Below are 20,206 nucleotides of genomic sequence, written 5' to 3' on the forward strand. Positions count from 1 at the left end.
GCGCGTGCGGGGAGAGCTGGTTGTGGGTATCCCAAACGTCATCACCTACCAGCGAGCTAGCTGCTTGTAATCATTGTTTCTTGCGTGTAGGCAATGTCATTGCCATTAGTGCTCCGTGTATGACGTGCCAACGGCCAGGTAGGCGGTTGAGGAGCTTCTCGTAATGATGTTTCGCTTTAGAGCGTGTCCCAGTTACGTGCTGTCTGTGATCTTTGCTATCCCCGATGAAACGCGTACATTCTGTATGGAGAAAGGAGAAGGGAGAGAGAAGAAAGTAATTGGATTAATAATTGTGATATACATTTATTGATACGTTTCGTGCAAGGATACGGTTGCACACATCCTGTGGGCCGTGCCTTAAGGGAACGGGACCGATACGGGCGAAAATGAAAAGTAATTCAATTACGAACAATTTTCTGTCAATGAAACAGTTCCGTTGATTGCTTTCAAATTTGGGAAAAGTGTCCTGTGACATGAGTTTGCGAATGGGAGGGTGGATGGAAAGGTAGAACAATCGTTTTACTTTCTCGTTAACGTTTTTACTGTAAGTAAGACAAACGATGATTGGGTCTATTGGGAACTTCAAAATTGGAATGTTTTTTGGTCCTGTCTCATGATTGTTTCTCTTGAAAAAGTGTTATTAGAGATTTTCAAAACTGTTTCATTCATATTTCTCCCTTCAATTATCATTACTAGTATCAAAAACATAAACTATTCCATTAAGTTTATCGCGGTGGAAAAGCTTGGAAATCGAACAAAGCTATTCGAGCCACACCATCAGCCACAGGGCACACTCCTTTCCTGCGACCCCCTACAGCTGCGTGATTTAAATAAACTTTAATTTGCGCACGTTAAACATACCCCTTGCGGGTGGGTTTCTCGCAATAACAAACTTTCGTAATGAATAAATATAACTATTTAGCTATGCCAAGGTATGCCACCAGCATCACCACCACCACCATCATGCGCTCTATTCAAAAGCATAGCGCAAAGGACGCACCATTGATTCGCAAAGCTCCGGAGCAGCTCCATTGTTACGCGAGTACACACACGCGTACTCTTTCCAGCATCCCTTGCGCAATGCTCGGCCCACCCCGTTGACAGAAAACCCCGCGCGTTTGTTGAGCGAAACCACACAAGTAGAACAAATATTTACAAATCGAAATTGATAGTGGTTACATTGTGTCCCGGTTTGTGCAGCTTCTGGTGCGGTTCAACAGAGTCGCGAGGAGGAAAAAGGATTTTCGTATGAAACCGCGATTCTGTTAAGCTTTTGGATTCCCTCCCTCGCCAGCGTATAATCACAATGCTCGAGTAGGGAAACGTTTTTAAAAAAGAAAGCAAAATCCACAATAGCAAACTCGCAAGGAGTTAGCAAGAAAGTCACAGTCGGCGGGAGGTGGGAGTCCTAGAACGGAATCTAATCTTCCCAGAGCAGCATGTTTTGTTCGGTAAGTGCGTTTGGAATATTGACACGGTGACAAGGTGAGGCGAAAGCAACACAGAAGCACGTGGCGGGTGAGGTAGAGAAAAAAAAACGCTTCCACAGAGATAGAGAGGACTACGGAAATGGTTGTTGTTTATATGCTAAATATTTGAAATTGTCACCAAAGTCTTCTGAAGTCTCCGGTATGTGTGGGTCTGTCTGTCTTTCCTTCGCGGTGTCACGAACCCATACCGCTCGGAGACGACATCCCCTGTCTGTGTTGTCGCATAGCGGACGGGGCAAGTATCCCTTCTTGAATCACCATCGAATTAAAGCAACAAAAAAGGGAGTTTTTCTTCTACATTCCCGTAAAGTGTCGGAGTGAACCTGATTGCTGGTAGACGCAGCAGTAGTAGCCGCAGCAGCAGCAGCAGCACCGTGAAAGCGAACGAAATGAAGGTAAACATTAGCGAGCAGATATTGTCGTTTGCTTGCTTGCACGCCTTTTCGCCTGATTGTATTTGTACGACGCGTCGTGAGCGTCCACGGGGAGGGCAGGCAGCCTTGGGTAGCTCCTTTACTGAGTCACCGCTCGCTACAGCTTTGCCGCATTTTTCAGCACTCTGACGTCCCTGACCCCTGGTTTCCATTGCCGATGACAGCGCCGGTTTTAGCGTCACAAAAACAAAACCCTCCCCTTGGAAAGAAAAACCAAGTCGTCGTCGTCGTCCCAGTGCCCGGAATTCATGTATGCTAATGTTATTTATGGCACTTCGGTTCGTTTCGTGCACGCATGGAATCGGGAGTGAGCAAATTAGTCCGCTATTTGCTGACTCGTTGTCTGCACGAATTCTATGTGTGTGTGTTTTATTATTTTTTAAAGTATATCATTTTAATTCTGCGATATGTTGGAGGAGTTGGAGAAGGGTCTTGCAAGACGTCAAATGGAGGTTCTTGATATCTGGATACGGGAATATCTCACAAGACCGTGCCCAAAATGAAGTTAAAGTTTAATTATTGATGTAGAAGTAACAAAGCAGGAATCTTTAAAAGCCTCCGTGTCTCTGTTTCGCATTAATTAAAAAAAGCATCACTTTGCTACGGCTCGCAGGATTGAAGGCCTGATGTCCTTAATGCACAGTTTCATTTGCTCACTTTTATCTTTTTTAAATGAAAAAGTTATCTTTGCGTACCATAATTTATGTGGTGCTTGAGTGTTGCAATCTTAAATCAGTCACCACTAAGTTGCAGTTTTAAAAGAGATTCCTTCGTAGTTGGCGATGTGGCGAAAGCGCACTCCAACACATCTGAAATCACTCGCCACAACTGACACTCACACAATGGGACACTTTTTTTCGTCCTGTTGTTATTTAGTCCTGCTTCTACACCAACGAACGTCGACGAACGACGCCAAAGTTTGCTGCCACTGTGTGTCGCGTCGAGATTCATCTTCATTCATTTTAATTATCCACCCTTTAGGATGGTTGTCCGCTTCTGTCCGCCGCTACCACGTGCACTAGGTGGGATGCTACGTAATGCTATTTTTGCTTCCTTGTTTTGTGTGTTGTGGAATTGTTCTTTTTTTCCAACTCTCTCTTCTCTGTACCATAATACAATACTAATCTAATCAACTTATCCATTATGTGCTTCGTGTTACTTCCGAGCTGTGGTAGAAGAATGGTAGCGTGCATCATCCTCGTTGGATTAAAACCACACGTTGGACATGCCGAAGAGTCGACAGCACCGCCACCGGGGGGATGTTCTGGAGCTGGAAATTTGGTTAACCCAGTAGCACCCTGCGGCTCGGGAACGCTTCCAGGCGTCATATCATCGGGTTTTGCAGTTTTGTTCCCGGGCGATAGGTTATTTCGACAGCTTGTCATACAAACACTTCAAGCTTCTACCATGCACCAGACGAGATGCTGCTGAAACTAAACCAATTAATTAGATAAGCTCTCGCTTTCTGCACTTCGGTCGGTTGGACAAGATTTTTGCTGAGGACACTTTCGTGTTCACCCGGGAAATGGCGGGAACATTCCTTTCCAACATTGGGGACACATTCCACAGACGTTGACGAAACGGGCGCGCGTAGCGAAATAGAAAGATTTAATTACCATACAATTACATTCCCATTAGACTAATGAAGAGAAATTAGATGCTGGGATGCCTGTGTGTGTGTGTGGTAATGGCAATGCGTGTTGCGTATCCAGCACAAGAAGGCGTCGGACGAGCGAACGAACGAACGAACGGGCGCTTGCGACTGACGCGATTCGGGCAACGGGAAGATGTCATTCATCGAAAGGGCTCGAATGCACACCCATTAAGCCGTAAATAACAGGGTCGTAGGTCTTAATCTATGGGCAACCTGGAGTTGGAAGATACCGCTCCGGTGCTGCTCCAATGGTTTGACGCAGCGTTGGAATTTCTTGGGCTAAGAATGTGCCTCCCCTTGAAGAAATGGGAAAACGGCAAGCCACAACACCGCGACATCCGAGCTATGTTGGATATTTTATTTTTGTAAGATGATTTGCACTTTCTTGGGCGCCAAAAAAGGGGGGAGAAAGACTCGTGCATTGTGCTGGTGCTCCGAAGGTGTAGAGAAAAAGCCACTCCGATCGTACATCTTTGCGTTAAACGATCTGCTCCAACGATGACGACGCCGGTGTGCTGGTCTCTTTACTAGGCTTCACTAAAAGCCGTGCCTAATCCTACACGGAAGCAAAACAGAGCCCACGAGCGTGAGATATTTCACGCCGCCTGGACCACTTCTCGTTCTTTTCTGTGTGTTTTCCGTTGGCTGGTGTTTTCGACTTTAGCAGGCACTTTAACGCCTCCTAAGAAGCGGCTCAGCCTCTAAAGTGTAAAACACGCTAGGTGTAATTAATTTCGAAAATTAATTCTCCACCCGGTGGGGAGAAGCAGACCCAGCCCGGCCCGCCGACGAATGAGGCGGCGAAGAATCCAAGAAGAAACTTTTGTTCTGAGCGCCTCTCGCCGAATGGTTGGAGCTTGTTCTTGGGCCTTTTTCGCTTGCCGGAAGTACGTCAGCCGCTTCGGTACGGTTCTTTGGATGCTTGCGGTACGGCCGGTACAAATTAGTTTCATCGTCGTGTAACTGCAACCGCGCTGAAGAGCGTTCCGGAGCCAAACAACTGCAGCTGAGTGTCGTTGGAGGAGCGTTTTTATGTTGGCTTCAAAGACTTCTTAGCTTTCAAGAAAGTGTTTCAACACTATTTGACCCGTGTTACTTAGTGGCGCATTGTACCTTTTCAATATCAGTAACACAATGTGTAGAGAACGTTCTTGCTTGCACACGGAAACACTAACGCACAGCATTTCCAAAGAAATGCACCCGGAAGCACATACTTAATGCGCTACGAATGTCTCCCACTTTGGTGCCGAAATTAAATGCGACCATATGGCGTACATGGGAACTCTTTAATTAATGTTCTTACCCCAAACTTCTTCTAGCTGCAGCTGGAAATCTCCCGGTAAAGCAGGAAGTAGTAGCAGCGATCGTTTAAAAAGATAGAACCCTCAGCACACTCTCCCCGCTTAGCAATCATGCCAATGTTTCGTTAGTTACTGCCGCGGGTGCACTTCCGCTTGCATCTTCGGTGCTCGGAAAGAACAAAGCACGTGGCTCTGCTGCCTTTACCACGCGTCCACGCGCGCGGTAACATTGTCACACGGGAGTATATGTGCATGTGCAGTCGCTTTCTTCGCTTTCTCTCTCTCTCTCTCCCTGCGCTACCGAAGAGAAAGGCAACAATGAAGACAGCTAAGCGATGATAATTTCGACATCCGCCTTCGTATAAGGAAATGAATGGTTTTAATTGTCGTTCTGTTCTACAGTGGAGGAGGAGAGAGAGAGAAAATGTGACCAAAAATGTTTGTTCTCCGAGCTCGGTTCGGAGTTTTCGGTGGTTCATCCGGTGGGACAAACGGAAATGGGCTGTAAAATTGCATTTTATGTTGTGCCGTTACAAAGAGCCTTCTTCTTTCAGCAGAAAGAAACGTTAACGATAGTTTGCATTGAGTCATACTGATTGGAAATGGAGGATAGATTGTTGGTCCATACGATGTTACTCTTTGTTGCGGAAAGGGACGACTCTATGGTTACAATATTCTGGATGCTATTTGGCAAAATCCCGAACGTCAAGGATTGATTGATTTGACCTGAAATCCAGCAAGCTTTTGCCCAGGCATTATCCATCCAGCACCAGAAGATTGTGATTCATAATTACTTCCCCTCAGCTCTATCCTTTCTCCGACCAAAACCCCACACGACCGTCGATAACGCATGCAGTCACTGATGTTCCTTTCAGCTGCATATTTATCAAACGCAGCCTACGCCAACAAAGAGTCTCGATTCTTTGCACACCTGCAGGTGTATGGCAAGAAACAAACCAGTGTTTAACCATCGTACACAACATCAACAGCACGCGAAATGGGACCACAAGATGATTTAATATCGCACAAACACGAACCATTAGCAGCCCAGAGTGCCCAGTGTGTGTGTGTGTGTGTTGAACTGTGCCTTGACGCACCGAAGGTTCATCGGGGTCGTCCTGCATCATCCCAAACGATCGGAGTGTTTGAAAACGAAAATTGCATTCCAGGCTTCTACCGTTGGACCTTCTGCGACCAATAGAACTTCGCTTGAGCTCTAGGAACCAGTGCCTGTGGATCTCGGGCTTTCCCGGAATGGAATCGTAATAATGTCAATATTTCATCGTCCCACATCCGGGTTCGGGGGGGCAGTGATCGCATCGTGTCCGGCAGTCCTCGCATTTGCTTATTGCTAGTGTCGTGTGTGCGTGTATGACGAAGGTCTGCCTGGCACAGGGAGACAATCATCCTCATCACAAGCCTCCGGCGTTTGATCGGTGTTCGGAGCGTGTGTGTGTGTGAGTGTTTCTGTGGTTTTTGCAACACGGGAGGACGATAAAACCTACGTATGTCCTTTAGCAATACAATGCAAACATACATACATACGGCCGGGTCGCTCTTAACGCGCGCTAACATGGAACGCATTGCTCCGATGAACGAAATCTAAACAAGGCAACACAGTGCGCGAGCCTTTGGCGTCTAGCGACGATGATGGTTCGGTGTCTGCACCGCAAGACAAACACGGTTTTTCAGCCGTTAGTGGAACTGCCGGTGGATGGGCACTACAGCTGCCGCTTTATTATTTATTACATCCCGGGCCCCCGTTGTAAGCCACAAAGCGAAACGAGTACGACATGGACTGTGGCTTGCGCCGCCCAGCTTGGACCATCCGGTTGGTTTCAGTTGTGTTCAGGGATGAAGTTGCCTTAGTGGCTTGGCGTGTGTGTGTGTGTGTGTTACTAGCGTGGTTTTTCAGGGTGTCAAAAAATAACGCCTTTAAATACGCTAAGCCTCTGCAAAGCCAGGGTGTTTTGGTCTAGGCTCTGAGGACATTATAATGCCAACAGTACACCCTTTTTTTGGAGCTGGATCAATAAAAAGACCGGAATCATGATTTGCTTTAATTATTAATTCAAAGAAATTGCTGCAATCTTCAAACACGCACAATCCTCAACACCACGTTACAAGAGAAAAACCATGTCACGCCTTTAACTTTAAACAGTTGACACAAGCAACTTTGTTTTGCTTGTTGATGGAGGGTCACACGGTAAAATGTTCTCACCCGCTTTTTTCATATTTATCTTCATGGGCGGGGTGGTAGAATCATGTATCATCTGGCCGTCCTTCCCCGAGCTCGTTGCTTTTAATGGAGCTAAAATGGTTTGAAGGATTCACCTCTTTTTTTCTCACTCTCTCGGGGTCCCTTCTTATCAGATTGATATATGCGTTACTCCCACCCCAACCACAAACACACACACAGTGGCAAGTGATTGCTGCTGAATGGGGGTTAGTACACACACACTCATACATGTGAATGGAAAAAAGGGTACTGAAACAGACAGTCAACCATTGTGTGAAGGTGAAGGAGGGAGCAAATTGTGGTCGTCCACAACCAGCGTGTAGGTTACGGCCTACGGCCTGATATGTAACTGAATCCTTGCTCGTAAGGATGATGAAACGACACAGATGGAGGGCAACAGCAGCGGCAAAAAACCGGGTATGAAAATATGCGAATGCCTCCCCACCCATAGTTCTGAGCGTGCGTGTCTCTCGAAGAATGGTTCTAATATGCTTCTTCCTTCCTTCGGTCGATCTCCCCATCCACACTGAAACAAGTACGCACTTTCGGTGGTCGCTCGGTAAACACAAGGAGCGCTCCCATCCATTGTGTGGGGTAGAAGGGAGAAAGGGGAGTGTACCGTATTTGTCATCCGAATTTTCCGACGAAAGCCTCCCGCTCTAGGCTCTGGCCAGAACGTCCAGAGAGAGGGCTGTACCGAAGGCTTAAAGGATAGTGTTCGGTAGCTTACTGGCATGCACGGCAACTGAAAGGCGTTTGTGTCTAGGCCGACCATTTTTGCCCTCCCCCCCCCTTTTTTTTCCTCCCCATTCCATCCCCATCCGGACCGCAGTCAGAAATAGGGAGGAGAACTTCGAGAGCGTTATTTGCGGTTTTGCAAGCATCAGCCAACACTTGACATATATAATTTCGTGCTTGTTGCCAATCCTTGCGGGCATCGTCGTCGTGCTGGCATCGTCTTTGCTGGACGAGGTTATGGGGGTTGTGGTCAGGAAAGCAGGGGTCATACCGAGAGGTTTCCCTCCTTTGCCACGATGAGACTTCGTTCCGATGATCGTTGGTTTTACAGTGAGTGGACGTTTGTGTTCGTTTCGCTCGAACGGGGCAAAAAAACCGGGGGGATGAATGGAAATGAGCGGAAAACCTCAACAAGCGATTGAGGGGCCGATTGTCATGTGGTGGCTTTTCTTTCCTAGTTTTTCATTTGGAAGGTAAGGGAAGGGTTTTTGCTTTTTTTCTTTTCGCTTAAAGTTTGTGCCACACTGTGAAGAACGGAACAGCCAATCCTTCACAGGGAGCGTCCCGGGAAAGCTCTTTGACCACGTTTAAGGTTGTGGAGCAGATGGTTCGGCATCTCGGGGGTGCTTTTTTCTTTCTTCTTTCCCTATGCTTTCCTTTCTTCTGCTGCTTACTCGCCACTTTTTTTTGGGGTCGATCGCCCCTGCCACTCACGCGGTGAAGATGCTGCCGACGCACGAGGTTCAGGGGCATCGCAGTAAAGCATCGTTTGTTCGTTCCGTCGTTGCTGTTCCGCGTGGTACGGTGCAAACTGGGGTGCCGTGTGGCTTCCACAGACGACAGAGAAAAAGCTTCCCCTTTCCTTCCCCTCTTACAAGCTAACCAACTAACCCACTCGCGCGCCAGCGTAGCAAGATCTCGTGAGATTAAAATCAGCTCGCCTCATCATCATCACCATCATCAGCGGCATCATCATCATCATTTGTCTCGTCTTGGCATGCCTTCCGTGTAGGCTCTGCTGGGGTTGGCCGGATGGCCTCCAAACTTCGGCCACCGACGTTTTTCGTTCCATCATAACAACACACTCCCGCTCTTCCGTCGTTGGACCACATTGGACGGGGAGGGGAATAGAAATTTGAGGGCAACAAATCCTTTTTTTTTTGCTGCCGGGGTGGTCTTTTTCCACTTTGGACACACGCGCAAAAAAGATGAGTGTGTGTGTGTGTGTTACGAAAAATGGCATTTTCTTTCGAAATGAGGTAGGAAGGACCGTCAAAGTGGAGCAAAATAGAAGAAGCAAAAAAGAGAGTCGACTTTAGTACACGCATTATCGTTCGCGCTTTAGCAGTGCTTGTTGAGTGATTCTTGACGCTGAAGACATTGCGATGGAATTCAGTATATTAAGGGTATTTTTAGATCTATTCCTGGGAAATTATAATAGCTTCTTTTTGACATCCTATAATGATAGAACAGTTTCTTGAGTCTTTAGGACGTATTAGAACATCGAAAACACGTAACCTTGTAACATTTGGACGCAAATGGTACATAAAAGATTGCCTACATTTGTAGATAAAGTTAATAACCTCCTTATACTGGTGTTCTTAAAACCTGTCATGGAACAATTTCTAATTTACGATTGAAAATCCACTCATCTTCATCGCAACAAAATTTGATCCTCCCAAAACAGCATGGAAACAGTTAGACAAAGTGCTCAATTTAGCAAGTTCATCGGATCGATAATGGCACTTGACACACGGTGTATGCTTTATGCTTTTGTTTTGCAAGCAGTTACCACACCGCACTAATCGACTCCAATGGCATGGGGGAGAGAGCGAGTACCGTTCTAAGAAACCATCCACCCAATCGGTAGCAGTCATCCTTTGCCAACCTAATAAAGCGGAACCATCTGCGTGCCCTTTTTTAACCACATACGCACACAAACAGCCCGCAACGAATTGCAAATGGAGTGCGAAAACCGCTCGCCCAAAAACTTATGAACCACTCGCTTCCCCCGTTCCCCAAACGAGCTGCTCCTTTATGGGAGGTTTCCTCGGTTAACCGTTCGCACAAAAGGTGTCGCTATGGTGAGGTTTGCCGAGTTCATTTCCTTTCCAGTTGCAAAACCCGAAAACTTCCTCGGTTTGCATACACGCACCGCACCGGTCCTGGTAAGGGTGACCGCTGCTTATCGACGTGCACATCCGGTCGATTAATGGGGCCTTGGGGCCGCCCCAGCCAGCCAGCCTGATCCCTTCGAAGGCACTCTCCGGTAGGTAAAGATTGTTTGTTTCGCCCGTCGGCACGTCACCACCGCCCTTGTAGGGCGTGACCGCAAGCCGCAGTTTTTGGAAAAACGGTTACAAAGCCATTTGCGGATTTACCGCTAGCTTTTCACCCATTAGTCACAACCGATCGATCGGTCAATGGCGCGCCGGGTTTGGTGGTTTGGTTGTTTGGAGTTTGGCGATGGCTTGGAGAAACGCACGGCAAACAGTTCGCGGTTTGGTGATTCTTCTTTTGCCAGCACCTTCTAAGGGGGTCGATAAAAGTTCCTCAACACCGTGAGAGAAAAAGATAGAGAGAGAGAGAGAGAGAGAGAGAGAGAGAGAAAGAAAGAGAGAGAGATAGATCGATTGTCGAGAACCAAAGCCGTCGCACCCTGGTTTCGCTAGAAATCGGCGTTTTGATTGATAAGGGTTTCGTGGATTTGATTAATTGAATAATTACTTTCGCGTGGACGGTGTGAACGCGTAAGAGGTCAATCAAATGAAGCACATCAAGTGGAACAAAACCATTTGCAACTGACCGAGGGCTCCCTTAGCGTATCGTAGGAGAGATGGAAGATGACAAAAAACGGCAAGGGGAAAAACTCTTACTAACTTACAAAACTTGCAAACAGCGACCATTTGTTTACTTTTTTTCGCCCGTTAAAGGGGCGAAACTGTATGCTGCCGTGCCTAGAATCTTGATGGCACAGAAAAGAAAGTAAATTGAAATCACTTGCACGTACATAAGAAGCAGGGAAAAGCACGGTACACTGTACACAAATGAAACTCTACCCAAAACTGTTCCCCGAAAAACAAGAAGGTGTCTATCTTCCGGGGGTTTTCGTTTCAACTGCACACCGCTGCGCTCCTGTGCGCACTGATGAGGGCCCAAGGGCTGGCAGAAAGGTCAAAAGACATCAGGAAATCGCACTTCCTCTGGCAGGAAATAGAAGGGGCAGAGCATCTTAATAGGGTGAACATTGAGGACGTTTGAAAAAAAAAGTCATCCGCACCATCTTCAAAACTTCTCGGCCCATGGCACAAATTCTTCTTAAAGAGCGCTGCTGGACTGCTGGTGTAAAGTGACCGAGGAGAAAAACATAAACAGCAAAGCAGAAGGATACATTGTCGCCCTCGTCAAAAGGAAGTCGCCGGGAGTCAACCGCTGTTTGGGTGTTTTGTGAAATGTTGCGGGGAAATGTGCGTTCGGGTGGCAAGCGGCAGGGTTGAAAATGGAAAAACCATTAAACATGTTTTTCTATCCAATACCACCAGGCCATCTACGAGGTGTGGTGCCCTGCGCACCAATGCCGATTCCATTAGAGAGGCTGTGAATGAAGAAGAAGCAGCACTTCCAAACACCTCCTTTCTGGTGGAGTGATTTCTTCTGGTGATTTCGGTACCATTAAAATCCTACGGTTCGGGTGCTTCTTGAAGGTATTCTCGTTCTGTGGTGTATCTTTGCCACAACCGCCTCTCGGCTTAAGCTTTCGACCCAGGCGTAGTACAATTCGGTCGGTGGTTCCATAAATCTTGCACCAATTCCGGATGGACCGAGTGACAGACGCACGTTGTCTGTCCGTCTGTCTGTCTGTCTGTGTGTGTGCTTCAGAAAGACGTGAAATGTGATGATTTTGGAGAAGTTCTGTCCTGGTCCACCCATTTCAATTCGACCCCATTTGTTTGGTTATGTTTTAGAACACAGGTTTCAATTTTAGTACAATCACTGTTTGGACCTAGTTTAAGCAAAAAAAATGCAATGAAAAATGTTAATTTTGCTTTAAACTTTTGCCACACAGTGCGTAGCGTTCTGGATGCCTCTCAATTGCAAAGCACATTCCAGAACGGAAACCCACCATAATGTGAATTTGCGCCTCTCGGAAGCCTTGCAGCAAAAAAAAGGTTCAAAAGTAAACTTTCTTTTGCACGACGAAAAACGATTTCAACCCTACATCCCTTCCGGGTCCGGAGACCGGACATACGCCAAGACCCGGTAGCCCGCAGAGGAGCAGGAAGCAGGCAAGAAAGCGTAAAACTTTCGCAAACAATTTCTTATGTTTATTCAAAAATGCCTCGCCGTGGAAGGAAGCCCGCTGGCTGGTCGGCTGACTGGGTTGGGGGTGTTTTATCGGAAGAGATTTGTTGTTCTGGGTAAAGGCAGACAGTTTGCAGTTCGTCACCCAGTGCCAAGTGGACCCGCGCAGAGGCAGAGACAGGTTTAAATGCATTCTTGGACGTCCCAATCGGAGCCGGATCGCGTCAAAGGTAATGGAATTATGTTAAACTTCCTCCTCAATCCCATAGAAAACAGGCCGGAGCGCGGGGTAGATAGTGCGGTAGTTTGTAGTGTCGCGCCATGCCCACCCGGTCGATGTTGTTGATTTGTGGAAAGTTCGTTTTTGTTTTGTGCAATTCAGTACGGCGTTCCTTTTTTCCTCTTTCACTAAAGTTTGCTGCGTCTCGGGAAGCTTTCCGGGGATTATGGGCCGCTGGTGGTGGTGGTCTCGCTTTATTCGCGTCGCGTTTCTTGCAAGGGCCAAGAACTTGCACTCAATCAAAGCAAGAAGTTCGTCTTTGGGGTTGCGTCGCTTGGTGGGTGTGAGAAAATGTTTTCCGAATCGCAGCAGGATGTCCCATGCTGCGGAGGAATTTCTGCATCCGGCTAAGGATTGCAGGATTTCTGTAGAAAGTCGACGCGACAACTTTTGCGCTAACGCTTGCAGAACTTTTCGTCCACGCTGGTGCATGGTGGAAAATCACTCAAACTCTCGTCACCAGGGTAAGATGTTTGGTTTCGTTCGTACCGTCCCGTTTGGGGGCGGAAAGCGGTAGTTAAAGTAGTTAAGTGTGAAGAAAACGGCTGACCCGCATGACTGATTGTGAGTTGACAGGAAATTATTAAATCAATTGTCGGAAGGGAACTGTTCTTTTTCAATCGGAATGGGATGGTTTGGGCACACAGTTGGAACGGGCAAGGGAAATTGCATTGAGCAGGTACAACCAATCAAAGCTGGTATTCCGTAAACCACATGCACGATATCTTAATCCAACCCCAATTACAACAGGAACGAGCGCGCGCGCATACAAAACAGCACAACACGTGCAATAGATTTTAATTATCGTAACCCAATTCCGTCGCTGCCTAAAACTGTAGCTGCAACCTAAATTTTCAACCACATCAAACAGAAGAAAAAACAGCCACAACAGCCTACATCCCGCAAGGAAGCGTTCTTGGCCCTACTGAACCAAATTCCGGCCAGACGTCCAGCAGTGTGGCGGTGGATTATTTTCTTTCCTTCCCACAGAGGGGCGGATAGTTATTCCCAACCAATCTTTTCAGCCAATAAACAGAAAAAACCTGCCTGCTTACCTTGGGAATGATCTGCATGTTAAGCAACACGTACGGTTGGAGAGTGTGTGTTATTTAGAGCACAGGTATTATTGTTTTTTTTTTGGTTAAAACCGTAAACCCGAAGCGAAAAAAAAAACAATAACATGTATCTATCGAGCTGGATAAAACAAGCCTTCAATGTGCCGAAGATCGCAGTTACTTAACAGACACACGCAGGGCAATTTTCCTTCTCCATTCGCATAAAGGGCTTTAATGTGTGTTTTTTTTTTGCTCATTGTAATTAAATCGATCTTCTACGATGTGTTTTGTTCATTTTCTTTTTAACCCTTTCTTCACACATTACAAGCGTACGCTGCTTTCTTGTTAGCTCACGTTAGGCGAGGTGTAAATAGATAGATGGTTGGATGAATGTTTTTTTTCTGTTATCCCTTGCTACGGGGTTGAATTGGTTAATTTTTCTTGAGTATTTCTTCACGCAGGCTTTCCTTTTAGTTCGTCCAAAGTCATGCTTTCAGCTTCAAGGGGATGTAGTCATGATAAGCAGTAACAGTAGCAAACGAAGATGTGTTTTTCACACATACCGCTGCCGCGATCGATTACTTTACGCAAACTTAAAGTGCAAACATTTGAAGGGGGTTTTAATTGCCACGCAAACTAATGCTAATCAATAAATTAAAAACCTGAAGTAAGTAAGAAAGGGCCTGAATACTTGAATGTTTTGCTTAACAAAAGAAATCCTCCCTTTGAAGGGTTCAAGAGGAACGCTAATCCACCACAAAAGCTCTCATTGAATAGCGTCTTTTAGCTGACCGGCATCGTAAGAAGCATTGATAAAGTAAAGGCAACCTTTGATTCGAACGATGTAACGGAAAAAAGCGGCGTGAAACGGTGGGTTGATGGCGCGCGCGAGAGACTTGCGATGCGATAAGCGACGAACGTATCCGGACGAACGGATGCGATCGAGCGAGAGAACCAACCACCACGCTAGAGAAAGCGCTGCACTCTGGAAAAGCCGTTTTCCATGTGGCTATTTAAACGCTCGAAAGCTGAACGGTACATTTTCCATCACGCTATGGACCGGCTCCGAGCGCACATAAGAAAATTATGTGGCGCAATAACGCAACCTTCCAAACAGAGAGGGAAAGAGAGAGAACATCATCGATCGATGGGTTTTCTATCTGATGAGAGTGGCAGAAGCGGTGATTTGCTTTTATTTTTCAACAGGTTCCTCCAAAAGCCTTATTGTGTTGTGGGTTCTTTCCTGCCCCGATACGCAACAATAAATTCCGCTTCCCTTCCTGTCCCGGGGAGCTGGATGGGTCTCAGGTATCATTCGATTGGCGGCGGCAAAGAGAAGATGCTCGTGCGTAAGTGTACCGTTGCTTTGCTTTCGCATCAGATTAGACGGAAAATTGAACGTTATTCATGCGAGCTATTCTCGAGCGCTGTGGGGACAGAATCGTCAAGACCTCATTTGTCGAACGATCGAACGATTAATGATCGTTTCCAGAGGGGGCGCAGAGAGTGGCTTTATTGTGCTGCCGCGCCCTTACAAAGCTAATCGAATTGTAATGAGCGTACGGATGGGCTGCAAAGCCTCACCACGCGCTTGAGCTTCTTTACAACATTCGTTGGCAATAGAAGTTGTGGTGTGACCCCAATCGCAAAATGATTAAAGTTCTCATCGAACGTTTTTGCTTCCGATACGTGTGTCTTCTTTCATCTTTTTTTTCTCTTCAAACCACCCCGAAGTGTGTCTTCCTCGCGCCCTTTAATGTTAACTGTCGACTAGAGGGAAGGTTGGTAAGTGTGTTAATGCGCTAATAGGTTTACAGCTTCGGCTTCACGCAGTCACGGATTCGCACGCACGCTTTTAGTACGTTTGACTGGCACGAGCACAAGCTTGTCGATTTAGGCCCAGCTGAGTGGTCGGTATTTGCGGCACCAGGGAGCACCGATTACCGGAACGCGATGCCAGCGAAAGTTGAATCGAAATTGCAAATGAAGCTTCTTCGATCAAAAACGATTTCAAGCGAAGATGAATGACTGACTGTGTGTGTGTGTTTGTCTGTCTGTTTTAGCATCTTTTTCCCATCAACGAAATACTTTAACACTTTATCGCGTGCATTAATGGTGGGCTGTGGAATTTCGCATAATGTATCCAACTCAATTTGGACAGCGGCACAGCGATTTAATGTGTTTTAACCTCAATCAAATGTGTCCGCTTGTGCGCTGGAGCGTTAGCAAAGCAAAGCGACTAAATCCTAATCCAAACCAAACCAAACGACCGACATTCCCGGTCCCGTTATCACACCCGTGTATTTCATAATTTTCCGCAAATAAATACAAAACCATCCGTTTCGTATCTCTCCGTACAACTGCACCGCACCGTCGAGAATACAAATGTCCGTTAATGTTTTTTTCTTTTCTTTCTGTTTTGTTCGTGTTCATCCTTTTCCTTCCGAGAGTCCCCGAGAGTGTGGCCTGTGTGGCTTCAGTTACGCTTTGTCACCACTTGTCCGGTTGTATGTGTGTGTGTGTGTGTGTGTGTGTGTGTGTGTGTGTGCTCCCCATTAACGTTATCCAACCCCCACCAACCGTATGTGTCACTCACAGGCAGCAGGACAGGAAAAACGGTACCCCCGGTGTTGTTTGGTGGACAACATTCCGAAGCATTGCTTCGCCGCTGCGAATAGTGCAAACGCCATACGAACGTGCAAACAGCACACTTCCTCCTTCGCTTTGTAGGTTGGCAGATTGTGTGCAGATTGACCTAGAAAGTGTGCACTTTTTCTAGCGTGTGCCTCCGTGAGTGTTGTTGGTGTGGTTAGACGGGGTGACCGAGCTGCTAAAAGCCGGTTTTGTCTTGGAACCATGGGAGAGACGGCGTTGGCCAGCCCTTCCGAGGCAGGTTCCTGTTTCGACGACGATTACAATCTCCCTCTGTGGGACACATACACAGCACAATCCATTGCACTGCACGAAATCGGTCAATTGGGCGGGGGCAGTAGGAGTAACACCTTCGGGGACACACAACTCTTGCTACTCTCGCTCTCTGTGTCTCTCTGGTACGGTCAGAAACGGTTGTTACAGCACGGCCCGGGGTGGGCTTCGATACACTCGGGTTGGTTAATTTATGAGGTGCCTCAATTATAAAATAATAAACTCCCGTTTAGATGGGCATAAAGGGCATAGAGGTCCCTGCAGCCCTAGCTGGCCAGTTCACTTCCGCCAGTGTTAGCTCCGGTTGTGCTGACGTTAGAATGCTGCTTGCAGGCGTGTTGAGGGCGTAAAGAATGGTTGGGATTGTGTGTTGCCATTGCAGCACATTAAATGTAAGCCCCGGTGGGACAAGTGTCTGTGCTGGTGTCCCCACCAAAACATCTCAATTGCACACCGGCAATGGGAGTAAAAATATGCCCGGGGTTACATTTTTTTATTTGTCGTAGTCCTTGTTCATGACGTCCCACGAGGCGTGCAGGGTTGAACATATCGCAGAAAATTGTTTCGATATTCCGATCGCAAAAAAGGTATAAAGGGGTGTCGGGGGGGGGGGGGGGAGGAAACATATTGAACTCTGTGTGGACCAGCACCACAATTGGTGGCCGTTGGCTGGCAGGGGAATTAAATTTCACTCGCTGCGCCAATAAACGTCGACTGTGGACAGTGTTTCGAAAACGGTTTCGCGAGGAGGCCAGTTTAGCTTCATGGGACATTGCGTTGGATTTACTGTGCTTTTGGAAAGGTTGTGATATTTATCGTTCGCTTTCCGAACGGGGTTTGAAACACGAAACAAATGAATTATTGGATCGGATGTCCTGTGTGTTTGCAGTTTAACAGCTTTTCCTATTTCATATGCAGTAGGTGTCATATTTGGTCATCAAAAACATACAATTACCTATCTCTCTCTCTCCCTATGCCATGCTTTCCCTCCGAAATACTCCCAATTTTATCATAAATTTGGCACACCGATGACGTAAAACCGCATTTCCTTCTCTCTTACGTTACGATCATCAATCAACGAACGGCGATGCGCTAAATGCTATCGAAAAACATACACACGCGCACAGGCTCACATTCACGCTTGCATGGCGACACGGGTCCGAAATAATAAATGCGAATTCGTTTCCTCCCCAGCACACGGCCAAAGACGCTAATTACCTTCCTCCGAACGCAAAGTTCCGTTCTTTTTGGGCCACTTTGCTCCCCTCACCAATGGCAGAAGCAATGGCAATGGGTGGTCTTAAAAGTGTTATAACCACACCACACCACACCGGTCGCTAATCAATATTTATGTTTATCTATCGTACGAAACCACCGAACCTGGGTGGGTCGACGGCCGCTCGCCCGATTCGATGCCACAGTCGTCACGTCGCCGATGAAGAATTTCTTTATTAACCCCGTCGGCTTTCGAAACACAGCGGCTGTGAGCGAAACGTGCTGGAATGTGTGTGTGCGTGCGGTTTGTTTAAGGGCTGCTTTATAGGATGTGCCTTTTTTGGGCCCACTTTTGCGAGCAAACATGTAGGGCGAGAGCGTTGGTCACACATATCACACAATCGCCGGTTCAATATATCGCCCGAAGGCGGCAGGACGTTCCCTATCTTTCGGCCCCCCCGGGGTTGATTGATGTGTTGGTGATAATAATAATAAAAATGAGACAAAATTCGTCATCATCCCCCGAGGACTCTCGGCCGCTCCTGTTTTAGAGCTGTGGGCCAAAACAGACCGAGAGAAATGTTTTATACGTGCATCAAAAGGATAATATCCGTATGTGTGTGTGTGCAATTGCGCGTAGCGGAACAAAAAGGGCTTTCTAGAGAGCGCACATGTGGGACACATTTATTTGCGGTCCACAAGTAGCGGTCCTTTTTTCGTTTTTGTTGTGCATCCAACCTAACCACTCCACTTGCAATGCAATATTAGCTCCTCTTCCGGCAGCGCATCACAATATTGGATATTGGCGGTGGTATACGCCGTAGAGTTTCGTGCTGCTGGATTGCTGTCAATCCCTCAGTTCCGGCATCGTCTCACGCACAATCGAACGCAATACCATTTAATCGATCCACCACACACCAGCTTTCAACACAGGACACAGACCGTGCCGTGAAGTACGCTTCTGTTGCTCAGCTGGCAAGGCAGGAATGTGCAAACCACGGTCGCAAACCAAGAACCTAGTTGGGCGATGGGTTGCCGGTTCGTTAATCTAGCAGATTGTTGTTCCCCAAACCACCGTCTGCCGCCACAAAAGCGGGGGAAGGATTAGATCCGGAGTTGTGTGGTTCTTTTCGAAGTGCTGCTACACCCTTCACAGACCCAATCCCATCGAAAGGAAGCAAGGTAAATTGATTATTACGGTGCTGTCATGTTATCTACGCGAGGAAGCAAAAAAAGAGCAGGAAGATGGCCATAGCAAACGAACAGCATCGTCATGGTGATGCGCGAAAGGGGGGTCTTTCACCGCATGAGGCTGAGGCTTGAGGTGTAATGGTGTTTGCCACGTTCTTGCAACCAGAGTGTCTTACCAAACGGGCGTTACCACCAACCTTCGAGGGGCCGTCGAGACGCGCGAGAAATCTCGTCAAACCGGAATCAGCATCATCGGCGGTGCACTGCATCGAGCCCTGAGGTGGGTAATGATGTTTCCAGGCGAGCCGACAAGAACCACCTTGCAATACACGAGAGGCACCCTGAATGAGGCCAGGAATGTTCCTTTTTTCCGCCATCGCATTACCATGCTGTTCTTCATATTTCAATGCCACTCCAATGCTGTATGCAAAGCAATGTTGCGAGGGTTAGGGAATGAGCTAGATCAAGTGGTGCAAGAAGCCGATCTCTTCGTTTCTTGTGATCTTGTATCGTGACAACCATGGAGGCAGTTAATTTGACGTGTAGTTTTACAAGTGAACGAACTGTTCGGGTGGTTCTAATAACGGGCAGATGAGCCGATCATAACCTGTTACACATCGGTGGTTTGTGTAGCGTTTGGGGACAAACATCCACTAATTAGTGGAAGATGTTTATAGGAACAAGCCATGTGCTTATCTGATTTCATATGCATTTCTTCATTAGATCAGCTCGTTTTGAACAGGTTTTAATTATGCTTGATCTTTAATTACGTGTGATATTGGAGTAGTGGGTACATCCTATCACACTTCACCATCAGACTCGTTATTCACGCTCGACCTCTTCAGGCAGCAGTCTGGCGGCGTTCTGTGGCCGTAAGATTGTCACTAAAATTTTGGACCCCCTGTGGGTTTTGATCCGTCGCTCATGAGTTCCAAAAAATGCTTAGTAGACGATACCCGATCGATCCACTCTCAACATGAGGACCTCAACACTATCCAGGAGAACCATTCTCAACGCTTCTCTGCTGTGCATTGTGTGCTCGCTCAGAGGGTGCTACTACTAAGTCAAACCCTGCGTTCACATCGAAAAATCGTAAACAAAGCTCCCACTGAAGCAGACTTTCCACTAAACGCAACGCGAAACCAAATATTGCTGTGTACTTTCTCTGCGTAGTTTTACAGCGGCGCGGCAATAAAAGTGATGCGCGTCATGTACACACCGAAACATAAATTCATAAATAAAGAAGGCAAAAATCTAACGATGGGCACAATAAATGACAGCTCGCGAAAGCCAGCAGCAAACACAGCAGCTCACTGGACACACATTGATAAGGAAAGGAACGGGGTATTGGAGCTAAGGGGGAAGAGAAAAAAGTGCACTAA

At 47.0% G+C, this 20,206-nt stretch overlaps 2 protein-coding genes across 10 annotated transcripts in view; one reads left to right on the plus strand and one right to left on the minus strand.

The window, feature by feature from the left end:
* The window catches only part of LOC120901424 (rab3 GTPase-activating protein catalytic subunit), a 115,533-nt gene that overhangs the window by 85,469 nt on the left and 9,858 nt on the right, over window positions 1-20,206 (plus strand). The gene's annotated exons all lie outside the window — the stretch shown is intronic.
* Window positions 1-20,206, minus strand: part of LOC120901422 (leucine-rich repeat and fibronectin type-III domain-containing protein 3) — a 105,977-nt gene that overhangs the window by 83,820 nt on the left and 1,951 nt on the right. For 2 of the 9 annotated variants that reach the window (XM_040309361.1, XM_040309359.1), the window contains exon 1: window positions 50-217. The exons of the other annotated variants lie outside the window; for them this stretch is intronic. The gene's annotated coding sequence lies outside the window, so the exon portion shown is untranslated. Of the gene's footprint in view, window positions 1-49; window positions 218-20,206 lie in introns of those variants that run through there. 9 annotated transcript variants of the gene reach the window in all.

Source organism: Anopheles arabiensis, chromosome 3 (genome assembly GCF_016920715.1).
Source record: "Anopheles arabiensis isolate DONGOLA chromosome 3, AaraD3, whole genome shotgun sequence".
NCBI lineage: Eukaryota > Metazoa > Arthropoda > Insecta > Diptera > Culicidae > Anopheles > Anopheles arabiensis.